Source organism: Furipterus horrens, unplaced genomic scaffold (genome assembly GCF_987537825.1).
Source record: "Furipterus horrens unplaced genomic scaffold, mFurHor1.1.pri manual_scaffold_6, whole genome shotgun sequence".
In the NCBI taxonomy this organism is placed as follows: Eukaryota; Metazoa; Chordata; class Mammalia; order Chiroptera; family Furipteridae; genus Furipterus; species Furipterus horrens.
This window is the reverse complement of record NW_028327176.1, coordinates 160,592,729-160,609,793: the sequence shown is the minus strand read 5'-3', so window position 1 is coordinate 160,609,793 and position 17,065 is coordinate 160,592,729. Positions and strand designations below refer to the sequence as shown.

At 33.6% G+C, this 17,065-nt stretch overlaps 1 long non-coding RNA gene across 4 annotated transcripts in view; it reads right to left on the bottom strand.

Annotated features, from left to right (window-relative positions):
* LOC150007708 (uncharacterized) overlaps window positions 1-16,401 on the bottom strand; it is a 49,109-nt gene extending 32,708 nt beyond the window's left edge. For all 4 annotated transcript variants that reach the window (XR_016511652.1, XR_016511651.1, XR_016511650.1 and 1 more), the window contains exons 1-3: window positions 16,301-16,401; window positions 4,927-4,997; window positions 4,065-4,139 (exon numbers count right to left, since the gene is read on the bottom strand). This is a non-coding gene — a long non-coding RNA (uncharacterized LOC150007708). The remainder of the gene's footprint in view (window positions 1-4,064; window positions 4,140-4,926; window positions 4,998-16,300) is intronic.
* Between the last annotated feature and the right edge of the window lie 664 nt (window positions 16,402-17,065).

The following is a 17,065-nucleotide window of genomic DNA, read 5'->3' as shown; positions in this document are numbered from 1 at the left end:
AGTAAATTTTTAATTCTCTTCTTAATTTCTTTTAATACATTTGTAAGTATAATGATCTTGTTGTGAGAATCATCTTTTCTCTTACTTTCTCACCTTTCTGGTTACTACTGACATTCTCAATGATCAATAATTTCATGAGACTTGATTTTCAGTTTGAGTTAGTCACTAAAATGTGTTGGAGCTCTGAAAGTATTACTTAATATGTATAAAACCTGAATGATAAAATTTTGACTTGAGAACTATGGCATTAAAGGTACTCATATTAGGTATATACCATATTATAATTAACTGGTTGTCAAACACCAGTCTTATTAGAACCAATACCTCTATATTAGCAGAAATGATCAATTAAATTAAATGACTAATAACATAGTGTTTGTTAGTTAATGTATTAAAATGTGAAAGAGAGGGACATACCTAGAGATATAAATAAAAACTGAGGTTTTAGCTAAAAAATGTATTGAAATTTTGTAATTTTCTTAAAAATCATGCATTTTGAGCTATTTAACTCAAGCATTAACAAAGCAAACTTTCTTCATCTTTGAGCTTTTACTAATGCATAAATACATTAATGTTTTACTTTCATGGAAAGACTGTTGCTTCATCCATATATAAACTGGTAAAGCTTCTTACAAAAACAAAATGAAACCATAAATAATTGAAAAAAATGAAATAAATAAAATTTCATCATGTATTTTGCTGGAAGTAATTTGCACTCTACCAAGAACTAAATTATTATAATTCAGTCTGTTCATATTCAAACACTCTAGAACAAAGTAACAGAGTAGCATTTAGTAGCATTCATTTACTCGTTCATTTATTTAATTATTCATTTTCATTTACCAAGTTTATATTGATGTTCCAGATTTTGTTTTCAAGTGTTCAGAGTCTAGTGAGAATTAAAGGAAAAAAAAGAAGAAGAAAAGCCCAGATTTGTAAATAAACAGATAAATACATTGATGGTCAGAGGATGAAGTGTACATGGGATATTCTGGGAGCATAAAGAATTGTCAGGGGAGTGGCTATAAGAGAATCAAGTAAGATAAAATGGCTAAGCTTTGAGGAATTACTATAATTAGCCATGTTCTAGGCAGTCAGATCAATGAGAATTTGAAATCTCCAAGATATTTGACATTTCATTGGATGACTTCATGGCAAGTAGGTTATTTGAGCTTTTAGTTCAGTTTTTCCCACTAACCATGGATAAATGCACGAATGTGTCACTTTTATAGAATGTACATGACGTGGTTCTTATTTTTACCTTTTTAAATTAAAACTTCAATTGATTTAATAGTCTTAGAAATTTTTTTCTACCAATATTGGCCTTTGTACTAAAAGAAAAATATAGAATTAATATTACTTATTTGTCTCTATAGTCCATCTTTACTCCTTCCTGGCCTCACCTTGTGTATCAATATGATTTGGTATGGGGTTGAAAGAGATCTTGTTCAGATAACTAGAAAAATATATTTAAGAAAAGTGAAGAATTAATAGTTCTGAAAGTTTTGAAAAACACCCCAGTTGACAGTATATCTAAAATGGTGGCAATGAGTTCAGGTAATAAGGAAATTAGTCTTAATACACTGAGCCTCTTTGATGCATTGCTTGAAGTTAATTCAGCATCTCATTAAGGTTAAACAGAACATGACCACTTAAGAAAACTATATAATTTTTTATATTAGGGAGTGAATATTTACAGACCTCCCAAAGATCATGAGTCAATTTTAATTGATCAAAAGTTGTCATTTATGTTGACTTTCTAAATATGTTTTAGATAAATGGAAAAAATTAAGTGGAAAGAAAAAAAACCTAAATTTTAAATTGAATCTGCTGTCAATGTAGGACCATGATTAAGCCACACATTTTTCTATAGACATTTTTTCCACCTAAAAAATTAGAATGTTAAAATAGCTGATTTCATAGGTCTCTTCTACGTCCCAAAACTCTATGATTTATGCATTTATTTTTGTTAAGTCCTAAACATTAGTTATTCTGTCATAATCAGGATGCAAGAATAAATGGAACAATGATATGGTCTTGACTCAATCTCATTTCCTTTCTTTGGTTGACTGTTCAATGAAAATTTTTTTCTACTACATGAATTGAAGATGAAGAGGAAAAACAGAAACGTTACCTTTATCATTTTTAATCAAAAGAATGTATGAAATATGTATTGGCTACTTTTCCTTGCTTCCCATCAAAGTGAATATGCAAATATATAATAACACATGGAAATAATAGGGAAGCTTTTTTTCAGAAGGCAAAGAAACCTTTCCAGTAGAAATATTTTAACCTGGAGGATGCTCTTTGGTATAAGAAGTTGAAGCTTTTGGTGTTTTAAACACCCTTAAAATGTGTCACAGAGCAATTTATATTAAATAATCCATTTACTTTAAATTTTCTAAAATCATGAAAACAATCTGAAAATTAATTACTAGTAAGATATATTATTAGGATAACCCAATGAAATAACTGTCCTATTCATCAGTGTCCTCTATATAAGTCTTCTGGCAAAACTGAGACCTTATAATTCAAGTGACAAGATGACTAAGTCATTAGTCCATAAACAGTATCTAGGGGAATAAATGAAAAATTTACTGCCTTTATCTGGGTATTATGCTTCTCACTTGTTTTCAGATGTTCAAGTCAAATTGTCAGTCATCCTTGATTTCTTTCTCTAACTTCCCACATCAAATTTATTAAAACGTCTTACCAGGTTTAAGTAAAAATGTACTCTGAATTCATTTACTTATCTAGAATTTTTATATTTTTCATTGACCATATATTTCAAATTACCACCTATTACTCTAAATAGCATTTCTTATTACCCTTTCTTGATACATTTTTAAGTAGAATACTTACTTCCATTTTACTTATTTAATTGATATGTTTTGTTTCTTTCCAGTGGAATCTCAGCTCCACGAACTAGGTGATTTTGTCTGCCCTGTTCACTACTATAACTCCATGTCTGAGGAAAGTACCCAGTACTAGTAGGCACTCCACAAATATTTATTGCATGAATGGCTAAATCTCCACTGCACCCTACCTAGTCTAAGCCCACATCATCTCCAACTAATATCCTGCTGTCTCTCACATCCTTTCCTTTACAAATATTATTTTTTGTTCATACAACAGCCAGTTATCTTTCAAAATCCTGCATATGACATTAAACTGTTCACAAGCTTGCCAGTGCCTTTAGGCCAATGTTTCAAAGACTGTTCCAAAGTTAGTGGAACAGCCTAGAATTCTTTGATAGGAGCTTGTCTCTGCTCTCCAGCAAGGCCTTTGACTTGCTTTTTCCCTGTCAGGAATCCTTTTCTCAGAGATTTTCCTGAGGTTTGCTCCTTTGTATTCAAGTTAGAGCTGAAGCTATCCCCTTTGGAGTGTGGGCACTTCATACATTATGTCCTGCTGCGGATATTTTTTGTAACTTACACAAAGGCCCTGCACTCTGCTCCCTTCCCAGCCAGCTTGCCTGGGGTTGGGACTGCAGATGTCCAGGGGAAGAGCTGCCTCTCAGTTTTGCACTAAGCAAGTCCAGGCAAAAGCTGCCACCATGAGTTGCACAGACCCAGACAAGGCGTGCTTTTCTTATATTTCAAAGCTCCGTATGTTTAGCTATGTCCTGCTTTGTTGGAAGCCCTGCTCTTTACTAGTCAGAGCACGGTCTGTTTCCCCAACCATTCTGCCTCACCACCCTGTTTTCATGTTTTTACCTCTATGAGGTCTAAAATCATCTACCTTGGCATCACCTGTCTCCTCCGTCTCTAATGTAAGCTCTATAACAGCAAGGTCTTTCTCTAGCGTCACTGTGGTCCCTCAGTGATTTCATATTTACTGTTATGTCCATAAGCACTCACCATAACTCAGCTGGAGTATGCTCTATTGTTCTCATTTTACCTTGAAACAACTGAGACTTGGGTGGTAATTGCCTGTTTACTGTTTTATCGCTCCACAATACCAAGTACAGGGAATGCAAAGCACATGTGTAGAATTTAGCAATACACATGAGGGAGATATAAAGATGCCTATGATTATAGTGAAAAATTCATTGATGTACCCACCTAATAAAAACTCCTGAACTTCTTCAGATGATTCCTCGTTGGTGAGGTTACCTTCCCATAGGCACATTTGCAAACCTAGGAGAGATGGGGTAGGAAAGGGAGGAGTGTTTGACATCTTAAATCCCTCTGCCTCCCTCCCTTCATTTTGTATTTGACCCAAAAGTACAAAGCAAGAGAAACAGACTCTCAGTGAGAAATCTTGAAGGTCACAGTGTCCTTATTTTAATAAAAGTCCCTGACACAGTCACATCTCAGCCTAACATATGAAGCCATATATTATTTAACTTTAGTATTTGTTGAATTTTAAATAATAAAAATACTATTCTACATGTTACAAAAATAGCAAGTCCGTAAACCATGTGCCAATGCATAAAAGTAATATATTATTGCTTTAACAAACTTGATTATCACTTTTTTTTTTTTTACTAAATTCAGCTCTTCCCATTTTAACTTTAGTCATAGTTACAAATGTCTTCTATGAAAACTGAAAGAACAAAGTGAGGTAGGAATTTGTAATGCTTTCATACTCCATATTTTTTAAAAATTTAAATGGATTTTAATTCAATGATTACTTACTAGAGTGACACCTTCTCCATCCCAGACTCTATTGGCTTTCACTGCTTTCAGTACTGAAGCCTTTCAAAGAGCTTATAGTTTTCTGATGTACTCAGTACCTCTAGGAAAATGCATTGGGTTCTGAAGAAATAAAATAGCAAGCATTGGAGAAAACAAATATCTTCAACATTTGTTTCAAGATTTAGGGGGTAGATTCAGGAGTCTAGAAATGTTTTTTAATCAGGGAATCTCCTTTGATTAAAAAAACTAGACAACTTAAACTTTAGTGTAGCAAATTGTTTTTTACCTCATGCAATCTGAATTCAACTCATAACCGTCCATGTGAATTGAGATTCTGAATAATTCCATTTATTATTTCTAGCAAAGTAAAGAAAACAGCAAGTAACTTAAATCATTAGAATGAATGCACACTGTATACTATCCCCAGTGAAATTTGACTAAACCCAAAGCAATCAAATTGACTTCTATGAGAAAAAAAAAAACTCAGAACAATAAAATATTGGCAGCTTACAATCATGCTATTCAAGTTTATGGAAATAATTCAGCAAAAATTACTCAAGGAACAAAAATAAAGCCAATTATCCTGAATGTCAGAGGGATTTTCAGGTAATTGCTTATAAAATGAAGGGCACTATTAAGAGTTCCAATGTGAATTTCAAACACTTAAATCTTTCCTTTAAAAAGTAACAATTTTCATGAATTCCAAAGGAATGTACTCTTAATAAAATTATAGTCCTCTTTCCTGTAAATAAGTTTTGCTTTTCTGTCATTTGAAATTTTATCTGTTATATCTTTGTTTTCTTACTTCAAAAGTCTGTTTCAAGTCCTCTTGTAAGAATAGATGGGATATAAATTGTAAATTCATTAATGGGAAAAGAATTAATACTTTGAGTATTTACTATGTGTTGGCTGCTTTATCACTTAATCCTCATAACAACTCTAAAAACTATTCTCATTTCATAAAGTAATGCTTGGAATCTTCATGAGATTTTCAAGTTCACATGGATTGTAAGTGATGAAGCTGAAATTCTCATTTATATCCATTTGATTCCAAGCTTAAAGTTTTATACTAAATACTGCTTTTGTTATAAAAGTATATGAAAAATTACATTAGTATAATATTATATTTATATAATTTATTATACAGGGTGAAGAAAAAGTAGGTTTAGAGTTATTTGTATGGAAAATAATATAATAATTAATAAATAATAATACAAGAATAAACATTGTTTCACATAGTCAAAACCATAAACCTACTTTTGCCCCACCCTGTATAGTATTGTATATTATATATAATATATTCATTCATAATAAAAACTTTCTAATTTCAATAGTATTTTCTGACATTTGACAATATATGTGTGTGTGTGTATATACATGTATGTATATACTTTTCTATATGTCAGTACTGAATTCACATGTCTTGCTCAAGAATGACATTCTCAATTTATCTTGCTGCCCCATAGCACAACAATAACTTGTCCTGAGCTAATAATTCCCCTGCTAGGGCTACCTGTCACTGTCAGCATAGAAGCAGACAGCTGCCTGAGTTCTTTCTTTTCACTGTGACCCTACTCCCCCTCGTATTCACTGCCTCAATAAAACAGACATATTGGAGAGTATACTATAGTCAATTATAGTTGGAAAGAATTTCTGATAGAAACTGAATATTGTATTTTATGCTGAAGAAACACCAGTTTGCTTGTTTTAATAGTTCTACATATTTTGGCATCTTTTTTTCCACCATATTCTCACTGCCTGGAATCAATTCTCTCCACCTTCCTTCTTTGCCCTGCAAACTCCTTTTAGGCCTTTAAATGCACATTACAATTAATCTCCTCCAGGAATCTGTTTACAACATCCTCTCTGAATATATTATTTCCCATCACCACACTGCATTTTAATGATCTGCGTGTAAGTCTGTTTTAATCAGTATATTGGGAACTTCTTGAAGGCGGGTTTGATGTTTAATGGTTCTTCAGTGCTGGTACATGATAAGTGCTCACTAATTAAAAAAAAATAAAATAATGACTTTATAGCTCCTCCAGGAAAATCTAAGAATATTTTATAATGCACATTAGAAACAGTTTTCCATGGAAATAATTTTATATATTTTGAATTAATTCCTAAAGAACTTATTAAGACTATAAAAGATTATGATTATATACTCGCTACTATTCATCGAAGTACCTGACAGAGGAGAAAGCAGATTAGATTGAACATGCATGATTCTATGAAAGTACTTTTGAAAGCCTAAGTATTTAAAAACAATTGAATTATATTTCTGGCTACTTGTATTTTTAGCTTTAGTCATTTAATTGACTCTTTCCTAAATTTAAATTCTCCTTAGATTTAAAAAATTACCAAAACCTTCCTACTTTAGAAATATTTTCTTCAAAAACAGCTCTCAAGCAAGACTTGGGAACAAATCTTTCCAAGTATATGTCCCCTTGACTTACAAAGCATGTAAGAATAGGGTGGAAGCTTCTCTCCTCCATCCCTTCCCAATGGCAGTCATGGACTGCCCCCACCCTACCCCAGGCCCTTATATAAAATGACACTTTGCTTGCCTTCGTCTAAACGGAATTTAAGTACCTCAAATCTAGAGCCTACATGGAAATCCCGCCCTACACCTTAGGAGCTGAATGGTCTGAACTTCTGTTTGCCTCCATTTTCATATTGTAAAATGAAAATTATACTTATACCCTAAGAATCTTGTGAAGATTAAATGACATATTCCAAAATTGTTTTCTATTGTTCCAGGTACATAGTAAGCATTATGTAAATATTAGCTGGGGGGGAAATGTGGAACAAACTTTCTTTTAGTGTGCCCAGACTTACCTTTATTTTACTTTGCTGCTAAAAAAAAGGAACTTCCATGTTGCATTATGTTTCTATCAAATCTTTGTTCTCATAAGGAAAAAAATGTAATAATAATATGGACTTGTATTTTTCTAGGTATACAGCCTGTATGTTGTGAAACAATATGCTTTGCTTTTACGCATATTTAAACATGCTCAAGCGTCAACCAATTGGCTCTAATAACTAGAAGAAACTCCTGTAATGAGTACTACAGACTAATCTTCCCTTGGTGTGAGGGTCTAGGCCTAGAAGACTACCCTTTTTATCACCAAAGAATGTTTGTATGCAGCTTGAATTGCTCCACTTGCTGTTCCACAATTCATCAGAGCAAAGTAATTTTGATGAATTCTAAAAAAGGAAAACTTCCAGTAAGCAGGCAGGTCTGCTGACGGTTGATAATATCTAGTTGTCAGTGAGATTTTAGGAAGTGCATGTGCCCACAGTGATTTCAGGATTAAAGTCTACCACACAGCCAGGAGCTCGTGAAATAAAAATTAATGATAAAACATTTTGCAAGGCGTTTCATATAGAATCATATGTTAGTTAATGTTTACAGCTCATGGCCTGAATGGTTTTGGTTAATTAAAGAGGTCGCTTGGAATAAAGAAGCCCTCAGAAACAACTGTGGGTTTTTATACAGTTCATAATAAGCCCAGAGACTTGAGGGAACCTTTCAAGCTTCTACAAAACTGAATACATTTTCCCTTTGGCCCATTATTTACTTAACTGCAGGTCATTTATTTTAGCAGGAGAAAATGCACCTGTTCAACATCAAAAAGCCTATGAATTTTAACCTTCTTTCATTGCACGAGTATAGCATTTGAAAAAATTTAATTAAATAAAAAGTCATGATTTTTTTCATATTAGGATTCCTTTCAGCTTCCATGATTTTAGTTTTCATAATTTAAGTGCATATTGAAAGCAAAGTGCTTTATTTGATTGCATGTAGGTTTATCTTTAATGAAGTCCAGTAAATATATTTAACATTGTGTATACATTTGTGAAAAGTAATTTATTCAGAAATGGCTCTGAAGATAGCTGCATCTGTGTATGTATTCACTTAAGGATCTCACCTAATAACAACTTTCCTATTGCATAATAATAAATATAAATTTATACCTCAGATTATGAATTATGCATGCTGGAGACAGATCAGGCTATTTTAGTTGAGAATATTAAATTTGTTAATATTTTTTTCAATATCTACTTCTGGTTATGTGCACAGGACAAAGCCCAGCCATACCACCTCCATTACCAACAGAAAAAGCTTCCAGAACCACTCCAGCTTCACCTGCTCTTGAAGGCAAGTATTCTATTATAGTTTTTCCAAAGATCTTCTCTATTGTAGATAAAATAAAATGTAGAGAAACAAAACAAAATAATAATACCAGCAATAACAAAATTCATCTTTTATCAGACAGTTTTACTTATGTCTACACACTACATAGCTACCATTTATTTTTCCTAAAATTACAGTTTTCTACTTTTTAGGAAACCAAAATTTTCTTCTTAAGATTTTATATTGGTGATTCAAGCTTCTAGAAGAATGACTAGCTTAGTATCCTGGAAATCAACCAGGAAAATATAGGGACAAATGAAATAGGATCTGCTTTGCAATTCTTGAACTTTCATTATAACTCAATCAATTTAGTGTTTTAAGACTTTGGTGGAGAGTTTGTGGGTTTGAATCTGAGTTCTACCTCTGACTAGCTGTGTAAATTTGGGAAGTTACTTAAATTCACTGACATGAGATTTTTCATCCCTAAAATGGAACAAGAATAACATTAATCTCATAGTTATTGTGAGGATGAAATAGTATATGTGCATGTGTGTATGCCAGTTTATAGGTACTTTATGAAATTAGTAGGTATAATGTTGAAGATCAGCAAAGTTAGAAGATAGGAACATTATCATAAGCAAATTTGCTAAAACTTTAATAGCATTTTTAAAGTCTTCATTTATTCCTTCAACTATTTTTTATTAAATTCTAACTCATGAGATCATATGAGATGTTATCTGAAATGCTAAGGATTCAGATATTAATAGAAAATAATTCCTGCCTTACCAAGACTTAGTTTGCAAATAAAATTAAAATTAATTAAATAGAAGCCTGATATAAAACACAAGTAATTAAAGCCAAGTGCACCGCTAATTTTTGCATGAGAAGAATGGAGGTCTCCTCCAAATCACCACAGTACACTTCCCACTCTAGTTCTGTCACACGCTGAAAGGGACCTTCTGTGTATACACATGGATACTAGCCTGTTTGTCCAAGTTCTATCCACTCTGCCTAATATTTCCCTGTTGGCTTTGACCACCTCTTGAGATTAGGGTTATCCACACTTAGAACAATTCATTCAGAAAGAGGTCTATGCAGCCACTGGATCACAGTAAAGGGGTTTGAGGAAAAAATTCAGGGTTCCAGGACCTGGAGTGTAAGAGAGAAGAGACTTTTCAGATGGCTACACCCTGTCTTCCCACAGACTCTTAGACCCAGGGCAGGGAATAGCTGGAGGAGGGCCCAGAAGAATCCTGTAAAGCAAAGAGACTCCAAGGGGGGCCTGATTGTTGGGTTCTAAAAAGTGTGCTGATTACTACATTGTGATAAAAACTAAAAAATAAGTCAGTAAATAGTACTATGAAAGATTTGAGAAGGGAAGGCGTAGCTCTGTTTGGAAGAAGTGAGAAAGATCCCAGGAAAAACTTTTTTGTAAAGGGGATTGTGAAGCTTAAGTCTCAAGAAAAGGTGTTCATCGAGCAGGCAAAAAAAGAAAGAGCATTGTTGGTAAAATGACTGGTATAGACAAAAGCATGGGAATGAGTAAGGAAAGAGTTTGGTCCAAAGAAGTGTATGTAGTTCATCATGGAGAGAAGAAAGAAAGCATGGAGAGAATTTGGGAGAGCTGATAGAAAGAGATGCAGAGGGCAGATCATGAAGTACCTTGAATAGGCAAGCTTGGGATTTACTTTTATATTTAAAGTTTTATTATGAAACATTGAATAGTAAAGTAAATCCCCAATATAGTCATCCTGTACATAAACTTATTAGCATTTTCTATTCTCTTTTCTTCTTCCGCTTTTTCATGTCTTCCTTTTTTTCCCTGATTGCTCTTTGTTTTGAAAATCATCATCATGCTCTTCACCCAGCTAAAGAATTTTTATTTTCTTCTAAAATTTGAATACATTTACACAGTACCAAATGTTAAGTTACAAAAATGATGTAGAGTAAAAAGTTTTCTGCCTGACCCTATTCATCAACTACATAGTTCTCCTTACAGGCAACCAATGTCAGCTCATTCCAGAGATATTTTTCACATATACAAGTACAAATGTTGCCTCTTCAGCCTGGGAGTTTTATTTTTGTCTCCAAAAGAGGGGGAATCTCATGGATGTAATGGACTTGTTTATTTAGAAAGATCAATTCCACTGTCATCCTACAAGGTAAATTGTTATTATGAGATTGGTTTCAGGATCTTGGGAAAAGACTAGTGCAAACAAATTGTAACCCCAAACTAATCAATAATGTAGTAGAAGGAGAAAAAGAGACAGATCTGAAAGATATTTAGAAAGACTATCAATGGGTCTAAGTATCTAATTGGATATAGATGCCGAGATAGAAGAAAGAATTAGAAAGACTCCAAGCTTTCTGAATTAGGTATCCGGGTGGACAGTAGAGCCATTAAGTAAGATGGGAAGCCATTGACATAAAACAGGTCCAGTAATGAGGAGAAGGCAGCTGATGGGTTCAGTCTGGGACATGAGCGTTTCCCATGGGACATTGAAATAGAATTACTTTTGGTTATACATTTACGTTTCACACATTTAACAGCCAGGGAAGGATTTGAACAGTTGGGAAAGTGAAGTTTTTCTAGGGTTATGTTCTGTCACCAGCATGTTCTACACATTTGTCTGGCCAGATCCTGATCAAGTCATGCCTAACCTGTGTGCATGTTCTCTTCAACTTGCATTTTTTTGAGAATATTATGTTTGCTATACATATATGCATTTACATATGATATTTCAAAACCATGTAAAGTAAATGTTGTTATTAAAAATTAACAATTGTAGCTATGGGATTTATTTAGTTATGCTATATTAATAAATAACAAGACTGAGATTCCAGCCCTATGCCCACGAACTTTCTCTTATATTACTATGCAGACATTGAAGCTTGAGGATTGTATGTTCATGTCTTCTGAGACATTAACCGGTTTTAGAAAATGAAGACAAAGTTTTGTGCTTTAGACTTCAGGGAGTTTTGTGATAGAAAGATCTTGTACTGATGTCCAGTAAGGGTGCCCTAGCAATGCTTCTCAAAATTTCACTTGCACACAATCACCTGGGGATCTTGTGAAAATGTAGATTCTGATTTGGTAGGTCTGGGGGCTGAGATTCTTTGTTTTTATCAACTTCCCAAGTATTGCTGAGGTTGCCTCTTCCTGGACCACATCTGAGTGGCAAATCCATAGAATATTTAAGAAGGAGGTAGAGAACAATTTAATAGTATGTCTAAAAATGTTTTTAATTTAGTATTAGTTACCTAATGACTTGTAACTGGACAAATATCCTTCAGATTTGCTGGAATGCCACATGTGAAGAACTTTTGACTGTTAGTTGTCTGGGAAAAACCAAAAGGTTTCAATACCTAAACATTCTTTAAAGGCTCACAAGAGAGCAAGAGAAATGCCATTAGAAATGGAGAGAAAGGTTATATTATACCTGTAAATTATAAGAACCTATTACATAGTATGTACAATATTTTGATTTGGCCATTTACATGAATTGAATAATTGAATAAATTAGCATCTGAAATTTTTAAATAAAACCCCAGCAATCTGTAAATCAGTACTATATTAATCCCAATATAAAAAAAAATGGATTTGTTCATTAAAACCAGAATTTAATGTAAAGTTCATGCAATGTCTCATTCCAAGACAAGCCAACAATTCTTCTTGAATATTTAGAAAATAGGTCAGATCTAGTTTCCCATTCGATCCAGCTACAGACACATTTTATTTGGTCCACACTGGTTTTTACTTATTTTTTATCGTTGGCACTACTACAGATGTCCCCATTTACCCATTCATTTACTTATTGTTTTGTAAAGGTGATCATTTTGGATAGAGCAAGCTTCCCACTGTCTCCATTGACTTCCACACCTTCTTGCCCATGCACTCATTTGGCTCCAGATTTGGTGTGTATGACAATTACGTGAAGACAACTTTCTCCTGATACAATAATTTTTTAAAATTTATAATCAAACTTTGTGCCTTCATATGCATTGGCTGCCTTAACAAAATACCACAGACTGGGTGGCTTAAACAACAGTTTGTTTTCTCCCAGTTCTGGAGGATGGGTGTCCAAAATCAGTGCCATCATGGTTAGGTTCTAAATAGAGCCTGCCTCCTGGCTTGCAGATGGCCTCCTCCTTGTTGTGTTGTCCCATGTTGGAGTGTGAGCTCTGCTGTCTCCTTTTCTTCTTAGAAGGAACACTAATTCTATTGGATCACAGCTTCATCCTTAATCACCTCCAAAAGACCCTGTATCTAATGCAGTCACATGGAAGCTGGAGCAGACACAATTCAGTCCATAGCCCTTGATAAATCTAAGCTTCATTCATATATAAGCAAAACAGCTGAAATGTTTATCTCATACCATTAGAGTTGTTTCAATGTTTCTTTTTGAGTAATCAGTGATTTTGGCTTTTTTATTTCTGTCATATATGGTTTTCTAATAGTGTAAATCCTAAACTTGCATCATCTTCTGTACATGCTTATAATTGATAGAAGTTAACTAGTTAAAATTTTCTTAACTGAGTTTATACTGAAAGTAATAAAACAAACTTCTGAGTAATCTCATGATTGGCTACTATTGCATATCATTTATCTAGCTAGTAAGCAAATGATTTAGAAAAATAACTTATAGAACCCAGTCCAACAGAGAGAGAGAGAAGGAGAGCAGCGTTCTATTTCTTTTGGCATTTAGACTATAATAGCTTATGTGGCTTGAGATAATGTGACACAAAACTGACAAGTGACTAGCTCACAGCCCAAATGTTCACAGGACAAGCAATAGCCTATAAATAACAGTGTCACCTTAAGTTTCATCAGGTTCTAATTCTGCTGTTGTTGTGAAGTGGACATAAGCCAAGGGATTCCAGTTCTCCAATTTGAGGCAGAATTTGATAGATTATTCAAGTGTTTGACTCTAGTTTATCTCCAAGCAGAGGTTCCTAAAAGACTAAGTAGCAGATATTTTGCCTGTCAGTTTGTCACTTGGAAAAGGGATGTGTCAGATGTTAAGTGGGACATTTGAGTTTTACTGTTATATTTAAAGAGCAATTTAATTTGATATTTAATCCTGGAACCCAATATTATGTGTAAGTGAATAACATAGCAATGTTGCAGGATTACAAGGCTTTTGTTAGTACGCACTTTTAATTCATAGAGAAGTAGAGATTTTACGCTGAGGATTCTGGCAATGAGCAGCTTCCCAAGGAGTCTGCTTTATCAGGCGACGCTGAGATCATAGGCTTTGTCAGGACTTGCAGATGTTCTGCCTCAAACTCCATTAACATAATTGATTAGGAACTGGGACATATTTAGTATTAATCAAGCTGTTTTTAGTGAGGTTAATTATGCACAGTCCCTGATGCACTATTTTAGTCTGGAACTTCCTTAGAACCAAGTTGCAAGAAAATGGCATTATATGGAAAGGAACATCCATGTGGCACTAAAGTGTGCTATTTGATTTGAGGAATACAGTTATAACAGGTCAAAATGTAGATATTTAAACAAACTTTCCATCTTAACGTTTAAAAAAATAAAGCTTATACTGGGGATTGGGGGGTATAAAGAGACTAAATGGTAGTGGAAAAATATAAAGATTAAAAATATAAAGATTAAATAAAAATAAAAATAAGTAAAGCTTATACATAGACTGAATTATTAAATTTGCTCACAGGAAATTGGAAACAATTTAGAATTTTATCAGAAGAAATCTAAAACTATCATCTACCTTGTTCTGAGTGAAAATACTACATTTGTTAAGCACTTAAAAGATGATTTTGTGCTTTCATAGAAGTTGAAAAAATAAATTTCAAACAGCACTAACTTTATTCCGTGAAGTATCAGTGTCCTGCTTCTGCCAGGACACTTACCTAACACTTTAAAGTTGTGTCTTGTCTTCCTTGAATTTCTTTCCTCTACCACATCACATGCTTTGCATACTATAATGAAGTTATATTGCTTTGAATCTTTGGATATAAAGATAATTTGTTTATTAAATAAGTTGTTTCTTCTAACTCTTAATATTATTTCTTAGAGTATGTTTGGCCAGAGAAAGAATGCTATAATAGCATTAAAAAGATCTTTATATAATGACCCCCTATGCAATCATTTTACTTATTGTTGTCAATTTGCATTTAATTATGGACATAACTTAACTAGAACTGATTTAAATATGGACTTCACTTCAATATTAAATTTTGTGAGGGAATTAATTCCCATGTCTTTTGGGACCTCTCACTGAGGTTGAAAGGCCTGCAGGTTCCAAGAGTCAATGCAGTTATTCATTAATTCCACAAGCAGAGCAGACCTATGTGAGTTCCCCTCCCCCACCACATCAAATGGTACCTGATTATATTAATGTTATGGATGGTTTTAACCCTTAGCATGAGAGCTGTTTTATCATTAAATATTTGTCAGAACTGTATTTTTTTTGTGAGAGATTAACTCCTTCCTGCTCTCAGAATCCTCAGTGGTTAAGCAGGACAGCTTCAGGAAACATTTTCCATCTCTTTCCCAATCACACATACACACACACAAGTGCTGCTCCATAGAATCTTTGTATAAGCAGAGTTATCAGATATGATCTCATTAAATAGACAATTCCAGAAGACCTTCCACTTACTCAACACAACCACTCCCCATCCTCAGCACCACATTTTTCGTCAATGATCTCTGAAGAATTGAAGACTTCCATTCACATTTACCATAGACTGCCACAACTTGTCTATTGTGGCAAAGATGTAGAAGAAGTTAAAAGCGATCCCCTACTAAGTATATATCTTATACTTAAATTGCTTTTAATATTTCATTACAAATATAAGATTCGCCTGAATAAAGACAAATATAGTAAAGTGAATAAGTATTGTATACCCTATCATCTTTTTAAATAAATATATAACTAGTATTAACTTAGTATTGCAACTTTAAATAATATTATAAGTGCCACCACACAAATGTGGGCAGAGAACTCTAGAAAGAAGACCAAGAACCCAGCTTCCAATCTCAGCTGTAACACTAATCAGTTATAAAATCTTTTAAAAATTAATTGATTTTTTGAGCCTCTATTTTTTCACCTGTAAACTGTGAGGTCTGAACTTAAATGGTTCTTAAGTCCTTCTCTGCTTTCACATCTAGAGATTTAAAGCTTAATTTTTTCAGAAAGGTGGATTGGTAAAAAGCAGTCTTAAGAGCCTAGTGAAGATTCCATGGCTTTGCATAGTGGTTAAATAGCTTCCATAGGTATGGTCATGGCCTAGACAGAGATGTCAGACTTGGGGCAAATGAGCATGTCCCTATGTTGTGGATATTAATTTGAAGCATCATTTACTGGAGTACAAAAGTGAGTTGTACAGATCAGAAAGGCTGCAAAGGTAGGAGGAAGATGAGATATGAGCAAGGCAAGCTATGCAATGAAATCATAGGCCATTGGGCCATAAAGAATATATTGGTAAGTTTTGTACAGAGGAGAAGGGAGTATCATAAGAAACTTATTATAAGATAATTCCTTACCATATGATGCATTCAAGGACAATGCTTTGCAGGAGCTAGTAATGTTTTATTTACAGTCCTATTAAACCAAGAACTTTATCACCTTAGCTCTTCACTGAGGTATGTCCTAGGAAGAAAAAGCATAAAATAATAAAATATAAATCTGGCTTCAGTTCTTATTCCATTAACTCTATGACACAATAAATTTTATTAAACTTTAAGCCAATATAATATTTTTGTTTTGTTTTATGTTGAAACAAACTCATATCTGTCAGAGATTTTTAATGTAATTGACCTTTAGTTATAATTTTTGATAAAATATACAAACCAAACTACTTTTAGTATCTATTTAACTTAGCAAGTTGCTAAGATGACAATGAAATAATATCTATAACAACTTAGCACATTTTTTAGCACAGTTAGGTGCTCAACCATTAGTTGTTGTTATTATCATTGGAAAATGTCCCTTCAGAAAATGTCAGAAAATTTCCCTTCTATGCAGAATAAACCATTAATTTTTACAATAGTTTTTAACTGGTATCTATAGAAGGTAATAAGGTAATGGCATTAATGACATTAGTTAGTATACATGAAACTCTATATAGTTTCTTAATACAGGACTAGGGTCATACCCAGGGTTTTATATACACAACTAAAGTTCTTACACCTCCTCACAGACTGCACAAGTCTGCTAAAGCAACTGAGAAGTAGTATGGTTAGATGTGCATTTTAGATAATTGTGTCAGCTATAAAAAGGGAGGGTGGGTGAGGAGTGGGGCTTGGATA